The 25,895-nt window shown below is 47.4% G+C and overlaps 1 pseudogene; it reads left to right on the top strand.

Annotated features, from left to right (window-relative positions):
* LOC135538154 (sodium/potassium/calcium exchanger 1-like) overlaps positions 1 to 25,458 on the top strand; it is a 31,193-nt pseudogene extending 5,735 nt beyond the window's left edge.
* Positions 25,459 to 25,895: the final 437 nt, after the last annotated feature.

Genomic DNA, 25,895 nt, shown 5'->3' with positions numbered 1-25,895 from the left:
TAGTACCACTATATAGGGAATAGGGCTCTGGTCTATAGTAGTACCACTATATAGGGAATAGGTCTCTGGTCTATAGTAGTACCACTATATAGGGAATAGGGCTCTGGTCTATAGTAGTACCACTATATAGGAATAGGGCTCTGGTCTATAGTAGTACCACTATATAGGGAATAGGTCTCTGGTCTATAGTAGTACCACTATATAGGGAATAGGGCTCTGGTCTATAGTAGTACCACTATATAGGGAATAGGGCTCTGGTCTATAGTAGTACCACTATATAGGGAATAGGGCTCTGGTCTATAGTAGTACCACTATATAGGGAATAGGGCTCTGGTCTATAGTAGTACCACTATATAGGGAATAAGTCTCTGGTCTATAGTAGTACCACTATATAGGGAATAGGGCTCTGGTCTATAGTAGTACCACTATATAGGGAATAGGGCTCTGGTCTATAGTAGTACCACTATATAGGGAATAGGTCTCTGGTCTATAGTAGTACCACTATATAGGGAATAGGGCTCTGGTCTATAGTAGTACCACTATATAGGGAATAGGGCTCTGGTCTATAGTAGTACCACTATATAGGGAATAGGGCTCTGGTCTATAGTAGTACCACTATATAGGGAATAGGGCTCTGGTCTATAGTAGTACCACTATATAGGGAATAAGTCTCTGGTCTATAGTAGTACCACTATATAGGGAATAGGGCTCTGGTCTATAGTAGTACCACTATATAGGGAATAGGGCTCTGGTCTATAGTACTACCACTATATAGGGAATAGGGCTCTGGTCTATAGTAGTACCACTATATAGGGAATAGGGCTCTGGTCTATAGTAGTACCACTATATAGGGAATAGGGCTCTGGTCTATAGTAGTACCACTATATAGGAATAGGGCTCTGGTCTATAGTACTACCACTATATAGGGAATAGGGCTCTGGTCTATAGTAGTACCACTATATAGGGAATAGGGCTCTGGTCTATAGTAGTACCACTATATAGGGAATAGGGCTCTGGTCTATAGTAGTACCACTATATAGGGAATAGGGCTCTGGTCTATAGTAGTGTACCACTATATAGGGAATAGGGCTCTGGTCTATAGTAGTGTACGACATAGGGAATAGGGCTCTGGTCTATAGTAGTACCACTATATAGGGAATAGGGCTCTGGTCTATAGTACTACCACTATATAGGGAATAGGGCTCTGGTCTATAGTAGTACCACTATATAGGGAATGGGGCTCTGGTCTATAGTAGTACCACTATATAGGGAATAGGGCTCTGGTCTATAGTAGCACCACTATATAGGGAATAGGGCTCTGGTCTATAGTAGTACCACTATATAGGGAATAGGGCTCCTGGTCTATAGTAGTACCACTATATAGGGAATAGGGCTCTGGTCTATAGTAGTACCACTATATAGGGAATAGGGCTCTGGTCTATAGTAGTACCACTATATAGGGAATAGGGCTCTGGTCTATAGTAGTACCACTATATAGGGAATAGGGCTCTGGTCTATAGTAGTACCAATATATAGGGAATGGGGCTCTGGTCTATAGTAGTACCACTATATAGGGAATAGGGCTCTGGTCTATAGTAGCACCACTATATAGGGAATAGGGCTCTGGTCTATAGTAGTACCACTATATAGGGAATAGGGCTCTGGTCTATAGTAGTACCACTATATAGGAATAGGGCTCTGGTCTATAGTAGTACCACTATATAGGGAATAGGGCTCTGGTCTATAGTAGTACCACTATATAGGGAATAGGGCTCTGGTCTATAGTAGTACCACTATATAGGGAATAGAGCTCTGGTCTATAGTAGTGTACTATATAGGGAATAGGGCTCTGGTCTATAGTAGTGCCACTATATAGGGAACAGGGCTCTGGTCTATAGTAGTACCACTATATAGGGAATAGGGCTCTGGTCTATAGTAGTACCACTATATAGGGAACAGGGCTCTGGTCTATAGTAGTGCACTATATAGGGAATAGGGTGCCATTTGGACTCATGCTGTCCTCTCTCCTAGACCTGATCATGCTGATCGTGTTCATCCTGAACAACACTATCATGTTCTCACATTTCTTGCTCTCCTCCTCTTCTGCCCCTCCACCACCTCTCCCTTCTCGTCCCTCCTCCCTCCTCCTCTTTCTGCCCCTCCACCACCTCTCCCTCCTCGTCCCCTCCTCCTCCCTCCTCTTTCTGCCCCTCCACCACCTCTCCTCCCCCGTCCCCTCCTCTTCCTGCCCCCTCCACCCTCTCTCCCTCCTCGTCCTCCTCTTCCTGCCCCTCCACCACCTCTCCCTCCCCATCCCTCCACCACCTCTCCCTCCCCGTCCTCCACCACCTCTCCCTCCTCGTTCTCCTCCTCCCCCTCCTCCTCCTTCCTCCTCTCCTCTCCCTCGTCCACTTCCTGCCCCTCCTCCACCTCTCCCTCTTCCTCCTCGTCCTCCCCTCCTCCCCCTCCTCCTCCTTCCTCCTCTCCCTCCCTCGTCCACTTCCTGCCCCTCCTCCACCTCTCCCTCCTCGTCCCCTCCCCCCCTCCTCCTTCCTCCTCTCCCTCCCTCGTCCACTTCCTGCCCCTCCACCACCTCTCCCTCCCCATCCTCCACCACCTCTCCCTCCCCGTCCTCCACCACCTCTCCCTCCTCGTTCTCCTCCTCCCCCTCCTCCTCCTTCCTCCTCTCCCTCCCTCGTCCACTTCCTGCCCCTCCTCCACCTCTCCCTCTTCCTCCTCGTCCTCCTCCTCCCCCTCCTCCTCCTTCCTCCTCTCCCTCCCTCGTCCACTTCCTGCCCCTCCTCCACCTCTCCCTCTTCCTCCTCGTCCTCCTCCTCCCCCTCCTCCTCCTTCCTCCTCTCCCTCCCTCGTCCACTTCCTGCCCCTCCTCCACCTCTCCCTCTTCCTCCTCGTCCTCCTCCTCCCCCTCCTCCTCCTTCCTCCTCTCCCTCCCTCGTCCACTTCCTGCCCCTCCTCCACCTCTCCCTCTCCCTCCTCGTCCCTCCTCCTCCTCCCCCTCCTTCCTCCTCTCCCTCCCTCATCCTCTTCCTGCCCCTCCTCCACCTCTCCCTCTCCCTCCTCGTCCTCCTCCTTCCTCCTCTCCCTCCTCTTCTTCTCCCTCCTCCTCTCCTCATCCTCCTCCTTACTCCTCTCCTCCTCCTCCTCCCCCTCCTTCTCCTTACTCCTCCCTCCTCTTCCTCCTCCTCCCCCTCCTTCTCCTTATTCCTCTCCCTCCCCCTCCTCCTCCCCCTCCTCATCCCCCTCCTTCTCCTTACTCCTCTCCCCTCCCTCCCTCTTCCTCCTCCCCCCTCCTCCACCTCCTCCTCCTCCTCTTCCTCCCCCTCTTCCTCCTCCTCCCCCCTCCCTCTCCCTCCTCCTCCCCCCTCCTCCTCCCCCCCCTCCTCCTCCTCCCCCTCCTTCTCCTTACCCTCTCCCTCCCTCCTCTTCCTCATCCCCCTCCTCCTCCCTCCTCCTCCCCTCCTCTTCCTCCTTCCCCCTCCCTCTCCTCCCCCTCCTCCTCCTTACTCCTCTCCTCTCTCCACCTCCTATCCTCCTCCTCCTCCTCCTCCCCTCCTCCTCCTCCTCCTCCTCCTCCTCCCCTCCCCTCCTCCTCCTCCTCCCCCCTCCCTCCTCCCTCCTCTTCTTCTCCCTCCTCCCTCTCCCTGCTCCTCCTCCTCCTCCTCCCCCTCCTCTTCCTCCCTCCTCCTCCTCCTCCCCCTCCTTCTCCTTACTCCCCCTCCCTCCTCCTCCCCCTCCTCCTCCCCCCCTCCTCCTCCTCCATCATAGATCTGATCATGCTGATCGTGTTCTTCTTGGACAACACCATCATGTGGTGGGAGAGTGTAATGCTGGTGTCGGGTTACGTGGCCTACGTCTGCTTCATGAAGTTCAACGTGCAGATCGAACACTTCGTCAAGACGCAGATCAACAAACACAAGAGCATCGTCAAGATCATCATGCCAGAGGAGGAGGAGGAGAAGGAACCCAAGAAGGTTGGTCGTGTTGTTGGGACTTTGTTAGGCAGTTTTGGTGAAGCAAAAAGACAGACAGACAGACAGACAGACAGACAGACAGACAGACAGACAGACAGACAGACAGACAGGTAGGTAGGTAGAGTGGCTGACAGACAGACAGACAGACAGACAGACAGACAGACAGACAGACAGACAGACAGACAGACAGACAGACAGGTAGGTAGGTAGGTAGAGTGGCTGACAGACAGACAGACAGACAGACAGACAGACAGACAGACAGACAGACAGACAGACAGACAGACAGACAGACAGACAGGCAGACAGGCAGACAGACAGAGTGGCTGACAGACAGACAGACAGACAGACAGACAGACAGACAGACAGGCAGACAGACAGGCAGACAGACAGAGTGGCTGACAGACAGACAGGCAGGCAGGCAGGCAGGCAGGCAGGTAGGTAGGTAGGTAGGTAGGCAGCCAGAGTGGCAGACAGACAGGCTGGTAGGCAGACAGAGTGGTTGACAGACAGACAGACAGACAGACAAAGAAATATTAATACTAGAAAAGCCCATTGCAATACCACCCAGGGCCCAGACCCTCTCTGGTCCAGTCCATGAGAGACAATATCACCCAGGACCCAGACCCTCTCTGGCCCAGTCCATGAGAGACAATACCACCCGGGACCCAGACCCTCTCTGGTCCAGTCCATGAGAGACAATACCACCCAGGACCCAGACCCTCTCTGGTCCAGTCCATGAGAGACAATACCACCCGGGACCCAGACCCTCTCTGGTCCAGTCCATGAGAGACAATACCACCCAGGACCCAGACCCTCTCTGGTCCAGTCCATGAGAGACAATACCACCCAGGACCCAGACCCTCTCTGGTCCAGTCCATGAGAGACAATACCACCCAGGACCCAGACCCTCTCTGGTCCAGTCCATGAGAGACAATACCACCCAGGACCCAGACCCTCTCTGGCCCAGTCCATGAGAGACAATACCACCCGGGACCCAGACCCTCTCTGGCCCAGTCCATGAGAGACAATACCACCCAGGACCCAGACCCTCTCTGGCCCAGTCCATGAGAGACAATACCACCCAGGACCCAGACCCTCTCTGGTCCAGTCCATGAGAGACAATACCACCCAGGACCCAGACCCTCTCTGGTCCAGTCCATGAGAGACAATACCACCCAGGACCCAGACCCTCTCTGGCCCAGTCCATGAGAGACAATACCACCCAGGACCCAGACCCTCTCTGGTCCAGTCCATGAGAGACATGGAATGGTTGATTCACTGGACTGTCATCAGAGCCTGTGTTTATCCATCCAGCCCTTTGGACAGGTCATTGTGTGTGTGTGTGTGTGTGTTTGTGTGTGTGTTTGCGTGAGAGTGTGTGTATGTGAGTGTGTGTGTGTTTGCGTGAGAGTGTGTGTGAGAGTGTGTGTGTGTGTGAGTGAGAGTGTGTGTGTGTGTGTGTGTGTGTTTGCGTGAGAGTGTGTGTGTGTGTGGTAGCCAGACTCAGCAGCCTTTGATGATTGGGACTGAATCCCTGAAAGGATCCCAGGTGTCAGAGCCCAGTGTAGGGGAGCATGGGTCAGAGGGGGGGGGGTGATGTAATGCTGATGAGATGTAAAGTAATGTCTGCCATCAGTTTGTCATTGTCACACTGGAGGAGTGTATTATTCAGCCAAATCACCCGGTGCCAGTCACCGTGTATCTCTAGTCACAGTCATCTGAATATCAATTCTCTGTGTTTTATTATATATTCTTTGGCAGACAAAGCTGTAGCAGGGAATGATTGTCCAAACCAGTAGAAACAAATAGCACCCTACCCACTTCAACGCCACTGGAGGCTGCTAGAGCGGAGTCAGTTGAATGGTATCAAATACATTACATTAAAAAACATGAACAAATATATATTTTTGCTTTATTTAACCAGGAAAAGCATATTGAGAACCAGAGTCTCTCTCTTTTTTTCAAGGGAGACCAGGCCAAATCAAATCAAATCAAATTTATTTATATAGCCCTTCGTACATCAGCTGATATCTCAAAGTGCTGTACAGAAACCCAGCCTAAAACCCCAAACAGCAAGCAATGCAGGTGTAGAAGCACGGTGGCTAGGAAAAACTCCCTAGAAATGTGTGTGTGTGTGTGCCAAGAAGACAACAGCAATCAATACGTGACATCATTAAAACACAACAATACATGACATCATTAAAACATACAACACAATACATGACATCATTAAAACATACAACACAATACATGACATCATTAAAACATACAACAATACATGACATCATTAAAACATACAACAATACATGACATCATTAAAACATACAACACAATACATGATGTCATTAAAACATACAACAATACAATACATGACATCATTAAAACATACAACAATACATGACATCATTAAAACATACAACACAATACATGATGTCATTAAAACATACAACAATACAATACATGACATCATTAAAACATACAACAATACATGACATCATTAAAACATACAACAATACATGACATCATTAAAACATACAACAATACATGACATCATTAAAACATACAACACAATACATGACATCATTAAAACATACAACACAATACATGACATCATTAAAACATACAACAACACAATACATGACATCATTAAAACATACAACAATACATGACATCATTAAAACATACAACAATACATGACATCATTAAAACATACAACACAATACATGACATCATTAAAACATGCAACACAATACATGACATCATTAAAACATACAACAATACATGACATCATTAAAACATACAACAACACATTTACATTTACATTTAAGTAATTTAGCAGACGCTCTTATCCAGAGCGACTTACAAATTGGTGAGTTCACCTTCTGACATCCAGTGGAACAGCCACTTTACAATAGTGCATCTAAATCATTAAGGGGGGGGGGGGGGGGGTGAGAAGGATTACTTATCTTATCCTAGGTATTCCTTGAAGAGGTGGGGTTTTAATGAGATCATTAAAACATACAACAATACATGACATCATTAAAACATACAACACAATACAAGATGTCATTAAAACATACAACAATACAATACATGACATCATTAAAACATACAACAATACATGACATCTTTAAAACATACAACACAATACATGATGTCATTAAAACATACAACAATACATGACATCATTAAAACATAAAACAATACATTTACATTTAAGTCATTTAGCAGACGCTCTTATCCAGAGCGACTTACAAATTGGTGAGTTCACCTTCTGACATCCAGTGGAACAGCCACTTTACAATAGTGCATCTAAATCATTAAGGGGGGGGGGGGGGTGAGAAGGATTACTTATCTTATCCTAGGTATTCCTTGAAGAGGTGGGGTTTTAATGACATCATTAAAACATACAACAATACATGACATCATTAAAACATACAACACAATACAAGATGTCATTAAAACATACAACAATACAATACATGACATCATTAAAACATACAACAATACATGACATCTTTAAAACATACAACACAATACATGATGTCATTAAAACATACAACAATACAATACATGACATCATTAAAACATACAACAACACAATACATGACATCATTAAAACACACAACAACACAATACATGACATCATTAAAACATACAACAATACATGACATCATTAAAACACACAACAACACAATACATGACATCATTAAAACACACAACAACACAATACATAACATCATTAAAACACACAACACAATACATGACATCATTAAAACACACAACAACACAATACATGACATCATTACAACATACAACAACACAATACATGACATCATTAAAACATACAACAATACAATACATGACATCATTAAAACATACAACAACACAATACATGACATCATTAAAACATACAACAATACAATACATGACATCATTAAAACATACAACAACACAATACATGACATCATTAAAACACACAACAACACAATACATGACATCATTAAAACACACAACAACACAATACAAAACATAATTAAAACACACAACAACACAATACATGACATCATTAAAACATACAACAACACAATACACAACATCATTAAAACATACAACAACACAATACATGACATCATTAAAACACACAACAACACAATACATGACATCATTAAAACACACAACACAATACATGACATCATTAAAACATACAACAACACAATACACGACATCATTAAAACACACAACAACACAATACATGACATCATTAAAACACACAACACAATACATGACATCATTAAAACATACAACAACACAATACATGACATCATTAAAACGCACAACAACACAATACGACATCATTAAAACATACAACAACACAATACATGACATCATTAAAACACACAACAACACAATACGACATCATTAAAACATACAACAACACAATACATGACATCATTAAAACATACAACACAATACATGACATCATTAAAACATACAACAACACAATACATGACATCATTAAAACACACAACAACACAATACATGACATCATTAAAACACACAACAACACAATACATGACATCATTAAAACACACAACAACACAATACATGACATCATTAAAACACACAACAACACAATACATGACATCATTAAAACACACAACAACACAATACATGACATCATTAAAACACACAACAACACAATACATGACATCATTAAAACATACAACAACACAATACATGACATCATTAAAACACACAACAACACGATCCAGCCTGGTTAGGAGCCGTTCCATTCGCTCCGTCACAAGTCATTATTATGAGTCCTCCCAGCAGCCTCCACTGCTAAACACGCAGGACACTGATGAACACACAGGACACTGCTGACCACACGGGACACTGATGAACACGCGGGACACTGATGAACACACGGGACACTGATGAACACACAGGACACTGATGAACACACGGGACACTGCTGAACACACGGGACACTGATGAACACGCGGGACACTGCTGAACACACGGGACACTGATGAACACGCAGGACACTGCTGAAACACGGGACACTGATGAACACACGGGACACTGCTGACCACAGGACACTGATGAACACACGGGACACTGATGAACACACGGGACACTGATGAACACACGGGACACTGCTGACCACACGGGACACTGATGAACACACAGGACACTGATGAACACACTGGACACTGATGAACACACGGGACACTGATGAACACACGGGACACTGATGAACACACGGGACACTGATGAACACCTACGGACACTGATGAACACACGGGACGCTGATGACCACACGGGACACTGCTAAACACGCAGGACACTGCTGACCACACGTGACACTGATGAACACACGGGACACTGCTGACCACACAGGACACTGATGAACACAGGACACTGATGAACACACGGGACACTGATGAACACACGGGACACTGCTGACCACACGGGACACTGATGAACACACAGGACACTGATGAACACACTGGACACTGATGAACACACGGGACACTGATGAACACACGGGACACTGATGAACACCTACGGACACTGATGAACACACGGGACACTGATGAACACACGGGACACTGATGAACACCTACGGACACTGATGAACACACGGGACGCTGATGACCACACGGGACACTGCTAAACACGCAGGACACTGCTGACCACACGGGACACTGATGACCACACGGGACACTGCTAAACATGCAGGACACTGCTGACCACACGGGACACTGATGAACACACAGGACACTGATGAACACACAGGACACTGATGAACACACAGGACACTGATGAACACACAGGACACTGCTAAACACGCAGGACACTGCTGACCACACGGGACACTGATGACCACACGGGACACTGATGAACACACAGGGCACTGATGAACACACAGGGCACTGATGAACACACGGGACACTGATGAACTATTTGAAGAATCTCAAATATATTTTCATTTGTTTAACACTTTTTTGGTTACTACATGATTCCATATGTGTTTTTTCATAGTTTTGATGTCTTCACTATTATTCTACAATATAGAAAATAGTTATATATATATATATATATATATATTTTTTTTTTTAAACTTGAATAAGTAAGAGTTCTAAAACATTTGACCGGTAGTGTATGTTCTTCCTCACTTCATCGAACCAAGACCTCCGCCCAAATTCCTCACTCCTCCCCAACTCACGGCTACCATGTTGACTTGTACCAGACTGTGTCTCTTCCTCCTCCCAGAGGATCCCTGATGACTAACAATAACATATCCTGACTTAATGTAAACGTTCTACATTCCCATTTCTCCCTCAGTGACATGAATAAGGATATTTCATATCTCAAGTTTAGGAATCAGAACCTATCAACACATACGTTGTAATATAGTTGTATGGTGGTATTATACATTTTGTATTGTAGATATGTAGTGACGTTATAATGTTATATGTAAGTGTTTTAATGTGTTTGGACCTCAGGAAGAGTAGCTGCTGCCTTGGCAACAGCTAATGGGGATCCATAATAAACCCCAGGAAGAGTAGCTACTGCCTTGGCAACAGCTAATGGGGATCCATAATAAACCCCTGGAAGAGTAGCTGCTTCCTTGGCAACAGCTAATGGGGATCCATAATAAACCCCAGGAAGAGTAGCTGCTGCCTTGGCAACAGCTAATGGGGATCCAAAATAAACCCCAGGAAGAGTAGCTGCTTCCTTGGCAACAGCTAATGGGGATCCATAATAAACCCCAGGAAGAGTAGCTGCTGCCTTGGCAACAGCTAATGGGGATCCATAATAAACCCCAGGAAGAGTATCTGCTGCCTTGGCAACAGCTAATGGGGATCCATAATAAATACAAAATACAAATTGTGATGCATCCTGTGTCTCTTGACTGGTATGATGGCGGGTGTTGGTGTGGGATTGCTAAGAAAATGACATGCAAGTGCATGGTTTCTACTGTTGTAGGCAACTCAAAGAACCCCAGTAGGTATATCTGAACCTTTAAATCAGGACGAAGGCACTTTAAGTAGTGTATCTAGAGTGCTACCATTGGTACTAAGGCACTTTAAGTAGTGTATCTAGGGTGCTACCATCGGTACTTTTGAAGCCATCAACAAACAAGTACAGCTAACTGCTAGAATAATGGAAACACTTGATGAGGGATATCAAGTATATTGAAAGCAGGTGCTTCCACACAGGTGTGGTCCCTGAGATAGTTAAGCAATTAACATCCCATCATGCTTAGGGTAATGTATAGAAATGCTGGGCAGACCATTATTTTGGCTACCATGATGGCTCTGCCCCTATGGGATGACAATGGCCCCATCCACAGGGCACGAGTGGTCACTGAATGCTTTGATGAGCATGAAAACGATGTAGACAATATGCCATGGTCATCTCAGTCACCAGATCTCAACCCAATTGAACACTTCCAGGGCATTCGGATAGTATTCAGACCCATATTTCCACATTTTGTTACGTTACAGCCTTACTCTAAAATTGATTAAATTGTTGTTGTTTTTTTTCTCCCTCATCAATCTACACACTATACCACATAATGACATCACAATACCCCATAATGACATCACAATACCCCATAATGACATCACAATACCACATAATGACATAGCAAAAACTTTTTTTTTTTTTTTTTTTTTAGAAACGTTAGTATTCAGACCCTTTACTCAGTACTTTGTTGAAGCACCTTTGGCAGCGATTACAGCCTCGAGTCTTCTTGGGTATGACGCTACAAGCTTGGTACACCTATATTTGGGGATTTTCTCCCATTCTTCTCTGCAGATCCTCTCAAGCTCTATCAGGTGGATGCACAGCTATTTTCAGGTCTCTCCAGAGATGTTCGATCGGGTTCAAGTCCAGGCTCTGGCTGGGCCACTCAATGACATTCAGAGACTTGTCCCGAAGCCACTCCTGCATTGTCTTATCTGTGTGCTTAGGGATGTTGTCCTGTTGGAAGGTAGGCCTTCACCCCAGTCTGAGGTCCTGAGCGCTCTGGAGCAGGTTTTCATCAAGGATCTCTCTGTACTTTGCTCCGTTCATCTTTCCCTCGATCTTGACTAGTCTCCCAGTCCCTGCCGCTGAAAAACATCCCCACAGCATGATGTTGCCACCACCATGCCTCACCGTAGGGATGGTGCCAGGTTTCCTCCAGACGTGACGCTTGGCATTCAGGCCAAAGAGTTCAGTCTTGGTTTCATCAGACCAGAGAACCTTGTTACTCATGATCTGAGTCCTTTAGGTGCCTTTTGGCAAAGTTCAAGCGGGCTGTCATGTGCCTTTTACTGAGGATTGGCTTCCGTCTGGCCACTCTAGCATAAAGGCCTGATTGGTGGAGTGCTGCAGAGATTGTTGTCCTTCTGGAAGGTTCTACCATCTCCACAGAGGAATATTGGAGCTCTATCAGAGTGACCATCAGGTTCTTGGTCACCTCCCTGACCAAGGCCCTTATCACCCCGGTTGCTTAGTTTGGCCGGGCGGCCAGCTCTAGGAAGAGTCTTGGTGGTTCCAAACTTCTTCCATTTAAGAAGGATGGAGGCCACTGTGTTTTTGGGGAGCTTCAATGCTGCAGACATTTCTTGGTTCCCTTCCCCAGTTCTGTGCTTCGACACAATCCTGTCTCTGAGCTCTACGGACAATTCCTTCAACCTCAATGGCTTGGTTTTTTCTCTGAAATGCACTGTCAACTGTGGGACCTTACATAGACAAGTGTGTGCCTTTCCAAATCATGTCCAATCAATTGAATTGACCACAGGTGGACTCCAATCAAGTTGTAGAAACATCTCAAGGATGATAAATCAATTTGGAGTCTGGTAGCAAAGGGGCTGAATACTTTCTGTTCTGGTATTTCTGTTTTTTATTTTTAATATATTTGACAATATTTCTAAAAACCTGTTTTTTGCTTTTTCATTCTAGGGTGTTGTGTGTAGATTGAGGAATATGTTTTATTTTTTTAAATTTTATAATTATAAAATGTGGGAAAAGTCAAGGGATCTGAATACTTATTTAATTTATTTAAGTAGGCAAGTCAGTGAAGAACAAATTCTTATTTACAATGACTGCCTACCCCGGCCAAACCCTCCCCTAACCCGGACGACGCTGGGCCAATTGTGCTCCACCCTTTGGGACTCCCGATCTCGGCTGGTTGTGATACAGCCCCGGTTCGAACCCGGGTCTGTAGTGACGCCCCTAAGCACTGCGGTGCCTTAGACCGCTGCACCACTCGGGAATGGACTGTGTGGGAGATTCTGGAGTGGGTCCTGAGACAGTGTTGTTCACCACCATCAACAAAACACCAATATGGAATTTCTGTTGGAAGAATGATGTCACATCCCTCCAATAGACTTCCAGACACTTGTAGAATCTATGCCATTGTAGCTGTTCTGGCTCAACGCCCTATTAAAACACTTTATGTTGGTGTTTTCCTTTATTTTGGCAGTTACCTGTTCTCACTAATATCACTGTTGTTATATTTTTCCTTTATTTAACTAGGCAAGTCAGTTAAAGAACAAATTCTTATTTCCAATGACGGCCTAGGAACAGTGGGGTTAACTGCCTTGTTCAGGGGCAGAAGGGCAGATTTGTACCTTGTCAGCTCAGGGATTTGAACTTGCAACCTTCCGGTTACTAGTCCAACGTTCTAACCACTAGGCTACCCTGCTGCCCCTCTACTCTAACCACTAGGCTGCCCTGCCGCCTCCACGTTCTAACCACTAGGCTACCCTGCCGCCCCTCCACTCTAACCACTAGTCTACCCTGCCACCTCTACGCTCTAACCACTAGGCTACCCTGCCGCCCCTCCACTCTAACCACTAGGCTACCCTGCCGCCCTCCACTCTAACCACTAGGCTACCCTGCCGCCTCTACACTCTAACCACTAGGCTACCCTGCCGCCCCTCCAATCTAACCACTAGGCTACTCTGCCGCCTCTACGTTCTAACCACTAGGCTACCCTGCCGCCTCTACGTTCTAACCACTATGCTACCCTGCCGTCCCTCCACTCGAACCACTAGGCTACCCTGCCGCCCCTCCACTCTAACCACTAGGCTACCTACCGCCCCTCCACTCTAACCACTAGGCTAACTACCGCCCCGTCCACTCTAACCACTAGGCTACCCTGCCGCCCCTCCACTCTAACCACTAGTCTACCCTGCCACCTCTACGCTCTAACCACTAGGCTACCCTGCCGCCCTCCACTCTAACCACTAGGCTACCCTGCCGCCCCTCCACTCTAACCACTAGGCTACCCTGCCGCCTCTACACTCTAACCACTAGGCTACCCTGCCGCCCCTCCAATCTAACCACTAGGCTACTCTGCCGCCTCTACGTTCTAACCACTAGGCTACCCTGCCGCTCTACGTTCTAACCACTATGCTACCCTGCCGTCCCTCCACTCGAACCACTAGGCTACCCTGCCGCCCTCCACTCTAACCACTAGGCTACCTACCGCCCCTCCACTCTAACCACTAGGCTAACTACCGCCGTCCACTCTAACCACTAGGCTACCCTGCCGCCCCTCCACTCTAACCACTAGTCTACCCTGCCACCTCTACGCTCCTAACCACTAGGCTACCCTGCCGCCCCTCCACTCTAACCACTAGGCTACCCTGCCGCCCCTCCACTCTAACCACTAGGCTACCCTGCCGCCCCTCCACTCTAACCACTAGGCTACCCTGCCGCCTCTACACTCTAACCACTAGGCTACCCTGCCGCCCCTCCAATCTAACCACTAGGCTACTCTGCCGCCTCTACGTTCTAACCACTAGGCTACCCTGCCGCCTCTACGTTCTAACCACTATGCTACCCTGCCGTCCCTCCACTCGAACCACTAGGCTACCCTGCCGCCCCTCCACTCTAACCACTAGGCTACCTACCGCCCCTCCACTCTAACCACTAGGCTACCCTGCCGCCCCTCTACGTTCTAACCACTAGGCTACCCTGCCGCCTCTACGTTCTAACCACTAGGCTACCCTGCCGCCTCTACGTTCTAACCACTAGGCTACCCTGCCGCCCCTCCACTCTAACCACTAGGCTACCCTGCCGGCCCTCCACTCTAACCACTAGGCTACCCTGCCGGCCCTCCACTCTAACCCCTAGGCTACCCTGCCGCCCCTCCACTCTAACCACTAGGCTACCCTGCCGCCCCTCCACTCTAACCACTAGGCTACCCTGCCGCCTCTATGTTCTAACCACTAGGCTAATTTCATAAAGACATTATGTTCTGGTTGAAACAACATATTTTTTTTTCTGGACTACAAAAAAACAGACAACAAACCCTTCCTTTTTACAATCAGAATACAACCTGACCATGTAAAAGCCATTCAGTATATTTAGCCACTGGAGTAGTTGTTTAACAGTCTGCCTTTTCTCCTCTCTCTGGTTCCTATTGTGAACGTGTACTAAAGTATTCCTGTATTTACAGCAGAACAGTGGACCTCCACCACCTGGTCCACCTCAAAACAATGTTTCACCAGAACCCAAACCACAACCTCAAGACTCACCCCAGAAGAGAGACAGAGAAAAACTGAAGGTCTCAACACTCTTTGATTGTGATGTCATAATCAGGTTGTGCACTGATTGTAAAATAGTTTTTATTTTACTTTTTTTTTTTTTTAGATGTCATTGAAGTGACCAGCAAAAAGAGGTCTTTACCTGAATGTAACCTGGTGTGATCTGCCGTGGCTTCAACCCTGTGTGTGTGTTGTGGTGTGTTTGTTATGTCCCAGGTGAAGCCCACTCTCCAGAGAGGAGGCAGTAATGCGTCTCTCCACAACAGCACCAACAGAAACACCATCTTCCAGCTGATGATCCACACACTGGACCCACTGGGAGAAGGTACTGGACTTTATATCAATCTTTATTATTACAGGGACCGCTATGGTCCTAATCTATGGTCCTAATCTATGGTCCTAATCTGTTGTCCTAATCTATAGTCCTAATCTATGGTCCTAATCTATAGTTCTAATCTATGGTCCTAATCTATGGTGCGAGTCTATGGTCCTATATTATGGTCCTAATCTATGGTCCTAATCTATGGTCCTATATGGTCCTAATCTATGGTCCTAATCTATGGTGCGAGTCTATGGTCCTATATTATGGTCCTAATTATTGGTCACATACACATGGTTAGCAGATGTTAACGCGAGTGTAGCGAAATGCTTGTGCAGTAATATCTAACAAGTAATCTAACAAATTCACAACAACTACATTATACACACAAATGTAAAGGGATGAATAAGAATATGTGGATGAGCGATGGCCGAACGGCATAGGCAAGACACAGTAGATGGTATAGAGTACAGTATATACATATGAGATGAGTAATGTAGGGTATGTAGACATTATTAAAGTGGCATTATTTAAAGTGACATTATTTAAAGTGACTAGTGAAACCTTTATTATGTCCATTTATTTAAGTGGCCAGAGATTTGAGTCAGTATGTTGGCAGCATCCTCTCTATGTTAGTGATGGCTGTTTAACAGTCTGATGGCCTTGTCACTACTGCCACAGGGACCTTCTATATTCACTACTGCCACAGGGACCTTCTATATTCACTACTGCCACAGGGACCTTCTATATTCACTACTGCCACATGGACCTTCTACATTCACTACTGCCACAGGGACCTTCTATATTCACTACTGCCACAGGGACCTTCTATATTCATTACTGCCACAGGGACCTTCTATATTCATTACTGCCACAGGGACCTTCTATATTCACTACTGCCACAGGGACCTTCTATATTCACTACTGCCACAGGGACCTTCTATATTCACTACTGCCACAGGGACCTTCTATAGTCACTACTGCCACAGGGACCTTCTACATTCACTACTGCCACAGGGACCTTCTACATTCACTACTGCCACAGGGACCTTCTACATTCACTACTGCCACAGGGACCTTCTATATTCATTACTGCCACAGGGACCTTCTATATTCACTACTGCCACAGGGACCTTCTATATTCACTACTGCCACAGGGACCTTCTATATTCACGACTGCCACAAGGACCTTCTATATTCACGACTGCCACAGGGACCTTCTACATTCACTACTGCCACAGGGACCTTCTATATTCACTACTGTCACAGGGACCTTGTATATTCACTACTGCCACAGGGACCTTCTATATTCACTACTGCCACAGGGACCTTCTACATTCACTACTGCCACAGGGACCTTCTACATTCATTACTGACACAGGGACCTTCTATATTCACTACTGTCACAGGGACCTTCTACATTCACTACTGCCACAGGGACCTTCTATATTCACTACTGCCACAGGGACCTTCTATATTCACTACTGCCACAGAGACCTTCTATATTCACGACTGCCACAGGGACCTTATATATTCACTACTGCCACAGGGACCTTCTATATTCACTACTGCCACAGGGATCTTTTACATTCACTACTGCCACAGAGACCTTCTATATTCACTACTGCCACAGGGACCTTCTATAGTCACTACTGCCAGAGGGACCTTCTATATTCACTACTGCCACAAGGACCTTCTATATTCACTACTGCCACAGGGACCTTCTATATTCACTACTGCCACAGGGACCTTCTATATTCACTACTGCCACAGGGACCTTCTATATTCACTACTGCCACAGGGACCTTCTATATTCAGACTGTTAGCTTCACCTTCATCATCAGACTGTTAGCTTCACCTTCATCATCAGACTGTTAGCTTCACAACAGCATCAGACTGTTAGCTCAATGACACACACAGTCCAGTACAACGAGAGACAGTGCTATTGAGATAAAGAGATTGGTCGGCCAGAGGCTGGCTCTTATCCAGCTTTTATTAGCCTGTATTGGAAGCTGATTAAGGATGAGAGAGCTGGGAGGGAGGAGGCTGCATGGGGACAGGTCTGGCTGCCTGGTGGCCCGAGGACTCAGTGAAGGTCACTCCAGTAGAGGACAGAACAGTCACGTCCCTGTAATCCAGGAACACAGGTGGACTTGACCTCTGCTCTTCACTTCTCACACAACACCAGTCTCTGGTGTAAGGTAGCACCAAGGTGTTGAGAGGCTTTTGGATCAGGTCTCCCCCCCAGGACCGGGTTTGGAGAGCGCTGCTCTAATGGACACTCCACACCACAGCTCTGGGTCTCCTCCCCCAGGACCAGGTTTGGAGAGCGCTGCTCTAATGGACACTCCACACCACAGCTCTGGGTCTCCCCCCCAGGACCGGGTTTGGAGAGCGCTGCTCTAATGGACACTCCACACCACAGCTCTGGGTCTCCCCACCAGGACCAGGTTTGGAGAGCGCTGCTCTAATGGACACTCCACACCACAGCTCTGGGTCTCCTCCCCCAGGACCGGGTTTGGAGAGCGCTGCTCTAATCGACACTCCACACCACAGCTCTGGGTCTCCTCCCCCAGGACCAGGTTTAGAGAGCGCTGCTCTAATGGACACTCAACACCACAGCTCTGGGCCCCCCCAGGACCGGGTTTGGAGAGCGCTGCTCTAATGGACACTCCACACCACAGCTCTGGGTCTCCCCACCAGGACCAGGTTTGGAGAGCGCTGCTCTAATGGACACGCCACACCACAGCTCTGGATGTCAGGGGACTTGGGGGAACTGGTACACACAGAGGCTGACTGAATGTCTCTCCCACAGAGATCCTATTAAACGAGTTCTAATATGTAATTCTATGGTGTCTTCCATCGTCCCCTTATTCCAGAGACAGGCTTTAGCAGAGATGTTAGAGGCCCTGGTCAGAGGAGAGTTAGACAAGGTAAGAGGGATGTCAACAATGTCACCTCCTCCTCATGTTGTCACCCTGTACTGTCACTTCATGCCAGCCCTTCTGAAGGGTTTCCATTGTTTGTACATAGGACATCAATCTGTCGCAACAACTTCCATTGTCCTACCGATAGTTACTGAGTATCTCTTCACTTTCTGTCTGCTATCTATCACTCCAACTTCCATTGTCCTACCGATAGTTACTGAGTATCTCTTCACCGTCTGTCTGCTATCTATCACAACAACTTCCATTGTCCTACCGATAGTTACTGAGTATCTCTTCACCTTCTGTCTGCTATCTATCACAACAACTTCCATTGTCCTACTGATAGTTACTGAGTATCTCTTCACCTTCTGTCTACTATCTATCACTCCAAAATAGACGTTTTCATCTGAACTGTATCTCCCTCTTCCCTAGAAGAGGATGCTAGTATTCATGCCTCTGCTCAGCTCATATTCAGTCAATATTATGAAGGAAGTGGTTGTGTTTTGTTTGTGTGCTTCAGTAACTTCCGTTGTGTCTATGACTCCGCCCATATTCCGTCATACATTACTCTCCACGAGGCAGCGGGTGGATATGTTGTGTCTCCGTGGTAACTGGTCATTTTACCTGACATATCTCTGCCAATTAGAAACAACAACCTTTAATGGGGAGGTCAGGACGGAGGTGTCGGCGCAGGGGAAAGGTAAGGCCAACGTTATCTGTACGTTTAGTGCTTGATTTGGTTAGTGTCTGTGAATGTTCTCATAACGTTCTGTATACACGTTGCGTTTGGTGTTGTCGTTATGTTCTGTGAACGTTCTGTATACACGTTGCGTTTGGTGTTGTCGTTATGTTCTGTGAATGTTCTCGTAACGTTCTGTATACACGTTGCGTTTGGTGTTGTCGTTATGTTCTGTGAATGTTCTCGTAACGTTCTGTATACACGCGTTGCGTTTGGTGTTGTCGATATGTTCTGTGAATGTTCTCGTAACGTTCTGTATACACGTTGCGTTTGGTTTGATGTTGTCGTTATGTTCCGTGATTGTTCTCGTAACGTTCTGTATACACGATCGTTTGGTGTTGTCGATATGTTCTGTGATTGTTCTCGTAACGTTCTGTATACACGTTGCGTTTGGTGTTGTCGATATGTTCTGTGAATGTTCTCGTAACGTTCTGTATACACGGTGTGTTTGATGTTGTCGATATGTTCTGTGAATGTTCTCGTAACGCGTTCTGTATACACGATCGTTTGGTTTGATGTTGTCGTTATGTTCCGTGATTGTTCTCGTAACGTTCTGTATACGATCGTTTGATGTTGTCGTTATGTTCCGTGATTGTTCTCGTAACGTTCTGTATACACGATGCGTTTGGTTTGATGTTGTCGTTATGTTCCGTGATTGTTCTCGTAACGTTCTGTATACACGTTGAGTTTGGTTTGATGTTGTCGTTATGATCCGTGATTGTTCTCGTAACGTTCTGTATACGATCGTTTGGTTTGATGTTGTCGTTATGTTCCGTGAATGTTCTCGTTAACGTTCTGTATACACGATCGTTTGGTTTGATGTTGTCGTTATGTTTTGTATGTTCTCGTTACGTTGGTTATGGGTTCTCTTTGTCTTGGTGTTGTCTGTAAGGCTTTGTGTTGGAGTTGTACTGCTGTCTGCAGGCCACACAGCAGGGATGTGCGTCTAACTGTTACACATGAATGTTTTTCGTGCTACTTTACGTGACGTTACGTGTCTCACAACTATCCCTGCAGAATGTACAACTACGTTTTATCCTGTTTACACTATTTCTTGGTCATTGTAGCTCTTTGAGGCATGCAAACATGCCCACCTGTTGTTGATGAGAAACGGTCACGGACATTTTAAACAGCTCACAGTCAGCTGTACGTGGTAATCCTCAATGAGGGATAGAGTTAACCCAGCAGCCATCGGGAAGGTAGACGGTAGGACACATGGCAGACCTATAGGTGAGATCCAGACCTATAGGTGATATCCAGACCTATAGGTGATATCCAGACCTATAGGTGATATCCAGACCTATAGGTGAGATCCAGACCTATAGGTGAGATCCAGGCCTTTAGGTGAGATCCAGACCTATAGGTGATATCCAGGCCTATAGGTGAGATCCAGACCTATAGGTGATATCCAGACCTATAGGTGAGATCCAGGCCTTTAGGTGAGATCCAGGCCTATAGGTGATATCCAGGCCTTTAGGTGAGATCCAGGCCTATAGGTGAGATCCAGGCCTATAGGTGATATCCAGACCTATAGGTGATATCCAGACCTATAGGTGAGATCCAGACCTATAGGTGATATCCAGGCCTTTAGGTGAGATCCAGACCTATAGGTGATATCCAGGCCTATAGGTGAGATCCAGGCCTTTAGGTGAGATCCAGGCCTATAGGTGATATCCAGGCCTTTAGGTGAGATCCAGGCCTATAGGTGAGATCCAGGCCTATAGGTGATATCCAGACCTATAGGTGATATCCAGACCTATAGGTGAGATCCAGACCTATAGGTGATATCCAGGCCTTTAGGTGAGATCCAGACCTATAGGTGATATCCAGGCCTATAGGTGAGATCCAGACCTATAGGTGATATCCAGGCCTTTAGGTGAGATCCAGACCTATAGGTGATATCCAGGCCTATAGGTGAGATCCAGACCTATAGGTGAGATCCAGACCTAGAGGGGAGGTCCAGGCCTATAGGTGAGATCCAGACCTATAGGTGATATCCAGACCTAGAGGCGAGGTCCAGGCCTATAGGTGAGATCCAGGCCTATAGGTGATATCCAGGCCTTTAGGTGATATCCAGGCCTATAGGTGAGATCCAGACCTATAGGTGATATCCAGGCCTATAGGTGAGATCCAGACCTATAGGTGAGATCCAGACCTAGAGGGGAGGTCCAGGCCTATAGGTGAGATCCAGACCTATAGGTGAGATCCAGGCCTATAGGTGAGGTCCAGGCCTATAGGTGAGGTCCAGGCCTATAGGTGAGGTCCAGGCCTATAGGTGAGATCCAGACCTATAGGTGAGATCCAGACCTATAGGTGAGATCCAGGCCTATAGGTGATATCCAGACCTAGAGGGGAGGTCCAGGCCTATAGGTGAGGTCCAGACCTATAGGTGAGATCCAGACCTAGAGGGGAGGTCCAGGCCTATAGGTGAGGTCCAGGCCTATAGGTGAGATCCAGGCCTATAGGTGAGATCCAGGCCTATAGGTGATATCCAGGCCTATAGGTGATATCCAGACCTATAGGTGAGATCCAGACCTATAGGTGAGATCCAGACCTATAGGTGATATCCAGACCTAGAGGGGAGGTCCAGGCCTATAGGTGAGGTCCAGACCTATAGGTGAGATCCAGGCCTATAGGTGAGGTCCAGCCCTATAGGTGAGATCCAGGCCTATAGGTGATATCCAGGCCTATAGGTGAGATGAGACCTATAGGTGAGATCCAGACCTATAGGTGAGATCCAGACCTATAGGTGAGATCCAGACCTATAGGTGAGATCCAGACCTATAGGTGAGATCCAGACCTATAGGTGATATCCAGACCTAGAGGGGAGGTCCAGGCCTATAGGTGAGGTCCAGACCTATAGGTGAGATCCAGACCTAGAGGGGAGGTCCAGGCCTATAGGTGAGGTCCAGGCCTATAGGTGAGATCCAGGCCTATAGGTGAGATCCAGGCCTATAGGTGAGATCCAGACCTATAGGTGATATCCAGGCCTATAGGTGAGATCCAGGCCTATAGGTGATATCCAGGCCTTTAGGTGAGATCCAGACCTATAGGTGATATCCAGGCCTATAGGTGAGATCCAGGCCTTTAGGTGAGATCCAGGCCTATAGGTGATATCCAGGCCTTTAGGTGAGATCCAGGCCTATAGGTGAGATCCAGGCCTATAGGTGATATCCAGACCTATAGGTGATATCCAGACCTATAGGTGAGATCCAGACCTATAGGTGATATCCAGGCCTTTAGGTGAGATCCAGACCTATAGGTGATATCCAGGCCTATAGGTGAGATCCAGACCTATAGGTGATATCCAGGCCTTTAGGTGAGATCCAGACCTATAGGTGATATCCAGGCCTATAGGTGAGATCCAGACCTATAGGTGAGATCCAGACCTAGAGGGGAGGTCCAGGCCTATAGGTGAGATCCAGACCTATAGGTGATATCCAGACCTATAGGTGAGATCCAGACCTAGAGGCGAGGTCCAGGCCTATAGGTGAGATCCAGGCCTATAGGTGATATCCAGGCCTATAGGTGAGATCCAGACCTATAGGTGATATCCAGGCCTATAGGTGAGATCCAGACCTATAGGTGAGATCCAGACCTAGAGGGGAGGTCCAGGCCTATAGGTGAGATCCAGACCTATAGGTGAGATCCAGACCTAGAGGGGAGGTCCAGGCCTATAGGTGAGGTCCAGGCCTATAGGTGAGATCCAGGCCTATAGGTGAGGTCCAGCCCTATAGGTGAGATCCAGGCCTATAGGTGAGATCCAGGCCTATAGGTGATATCCAGGCCTATAGGTGAGGTCCAGCCCTATAGGTGAGATCCAGGCCTATAGGTGAGGTCCAGCCCTATAGGTGAGATCCAGGCCTATAGGTGATATCCAGGCCTATAGGTGATATCCAGGCCTATAGGTGATATCCAGGCCTATAGGTGAGATCCAGACCTATAGGTGAGATCCAGACCTATAGGTGAGATCCAGACCTATAGGTGAGATCCAGACCTATAGGTGATATCCAGACCTAGAGGGAGGTCCAGGCCTATAGGTGAGGTCCAGACCTATAGGTGAGATCCAGACCTAGAGGGAGGTCCAGGCCTATAGGTGAGGTCCAGGCCTATAGGTGAGATCCAGGCCTATAGGTGAGATCCAGGCCTATAGGTGATATCCAGGCCTATAGGTGAGATCCAGGCCTATAGGTGATATCCAGGCCTATAGGTGAGATCCAGGCCTATAGGTGATATCCAGACCTATAGGTGAGATCCAGACCTATAGGTGAGATCCAGACCTATAGGTGAGATCCAGACCTATAGGTGATATCCAGACCTATAGGTGAGATCCAGACCTATAGGTGAGATCCAGACCTATAGGTGAGATCCAGACCTATAGGTGAGATCCAGACCTATAGGTGATATCCAGACCTAGAGGGGAGGTCCAGGCCTATAGGTGAGGTCCAGACCTATAGGTGAGATCCAGGCCTATAGGTGAGGTCCAGCCCTATAGGTGAGATCCAGGCCTATAGGTGAGATCCAGACCTATAGGTGAGATCCAGACCTATAGGTGATATCCAGACCTAGAGGGGAGGTCCAGGCCTATAGGTGAGGTCCAGACCTATAGGTGAGATCCAGACCTAGAGGGAGGTCCAGGCCTATAGGTGAGGTCCAGGCCTATAGGTGAGATCCAGGCCTATAGGTGAGATCCAGGCCTATAGGTGAGATCCAGACCTATAGGTGATATCCAGGCCTATAGGTGAGATCCAGGCCTATAGGTGAGATCCAGACCTATAGGTGAGATCCAGACCTATAGGTGAGATCCAGACCTATAGGTGAGATCCAGGCCTATAGGTGAGATCCAGACCTATAGGTGATATCCAGGCCTTTAGGTGAGATCCAGACCTATAGGTGAGATCCAGGCCTATAGGTGAGATCCAGGCCTATAGGTGATATCCAGGCCTTTAGGTGAGATCCAGACCTATAGGTGAGATCCAGACCTATAGGTGAGATCCAGACCTATAGGTGAGGTCCAGGCCTTTAGGTGAGATCCAGACCTATAGGTGAGATCCAGACCTATAGGTGATATCCAGACCTATAGGTGATATCCAGACCTATAGGTGATATCCAGGCCTATAGGTGAGGTCCAGACCTATAGGTGAGATCCAGACCTATAGGTGAGATCCAGACCTATAGGTGAGATCCAGACCTATAGGTGAGGTCCAGGCCTATAGGTGATATCCAGACCTATAGGTGATATCCAGACCTATAGGTGAGATCCAGGCCTATAGGTGATATCCAGGCCTATAGGTGAGGTCCAGGCCTATAGGTGAGATCCAGACCTATAGGTGAGATCCAGACCTAGAGGGGAGGTCCAGGCCTATAGGTGAGGTCCAGGCCTATAGGTGAGATCCAGGCCTATAGGTGAGATCCAGACCTATAGGTGAGGTCCAGGCCTATAGGTGAGGTCCAGGCCTACTGTGACTCCTAGTATGGTGTGTTGGTGTGACTCCTAGTGGGGTGTGTTGGTGTGACTCCTAGTGGGGTGTGTTGGTGTGACTCCTAGTGGGGTGTGTTGGTGTGACACCTAGTGGGGTGTGTTGGTGTGACTCCTAGTGGGGTGTGTTGGTGTGACTCCTAGTGTGCTGTTTTGGTGTGACTCCTAGTGGGGTGTGTTGGTGTGACTCCTAGTGTGCTGTTTTGGTGTGACTCCTAGTGGGGTGTGTTGGTGTGACTCCTAGTGGGGTGTGTTGGTGTGACACCTAGTGGGGTGTGTTGGTGTGACTCCTAGTGGGGTGTGTTGGTGTGACTCCTAGTGGGGTGTGTTGGTGTGACTCCTAGTGGGGTGTGTTGGTGTGACTCCTAGTGGGGTGTGTTGGTGTGACTCCTAGTGTGCTGTTTTGGTGTGACTCCTAGTGTGGTGTGTTGGTGTGACGCCTAGTGGGGTGTGTTGGTGTGACTCCTAGTGTGGTTTGTTGGTGTGACTCCTAGTGGGGTGTGTTGGTGTGACGCCTAGTGGGGTGTGTTGGTGTGACTCCTAGTGTGGTTTGTTGGTGTGACACCTAGTGGGGTGTGTTGGTGTGACTCCTAGTGGGGTGTGTTGGTGTGACTCCTAGTGGGGTGTGTTGGTGTGACTCCTAGTGGGGTGTGTTGGTGTGACTCCTAGTGGGGTGTGTTGGTGTGACTCCTAGTGGGGTGTGTTGGTGTGACGCCTAGTGGGGTGTGTTGGTGTGACTCCTAGTGTGGTTTGTTGGTGTGACTCCTAGTGGGGTGGTGACTCCTAGTGGGGTGTGTTGGTGTGACTCCTAGTGTGTTTTGTTGGTGTGACTCCTAGTGTGGTGTGTTGGTGTGACTTGTGGTGTGTTGGTGTGACTCCTA

The sequence above is a fragment of the Oncorhynchus masou genome, unplaced genomic scaffold (assembly GCF_036934945.1).
Source record: "Oncorhynchus masou masou isolate Uvic2021 unplaced genomic scaffold, UVic_Omas_1.1 unplaced_scaffold_921, whole genome shotgun sequence".
Classification (NCBI taxonomy): domain Eukaryota; kingdom Metazoa; phylum Chordata; class Actinopteri; order Salmoniformes; family Salmonidae; genus Oncorhynchus; species Oncorhynchus masou.
The sequence above is the reverse complement of the archived record's forward strand: the minus strand, read 5'-3'. Positions and strand labels throughout refer to the sequence as shown.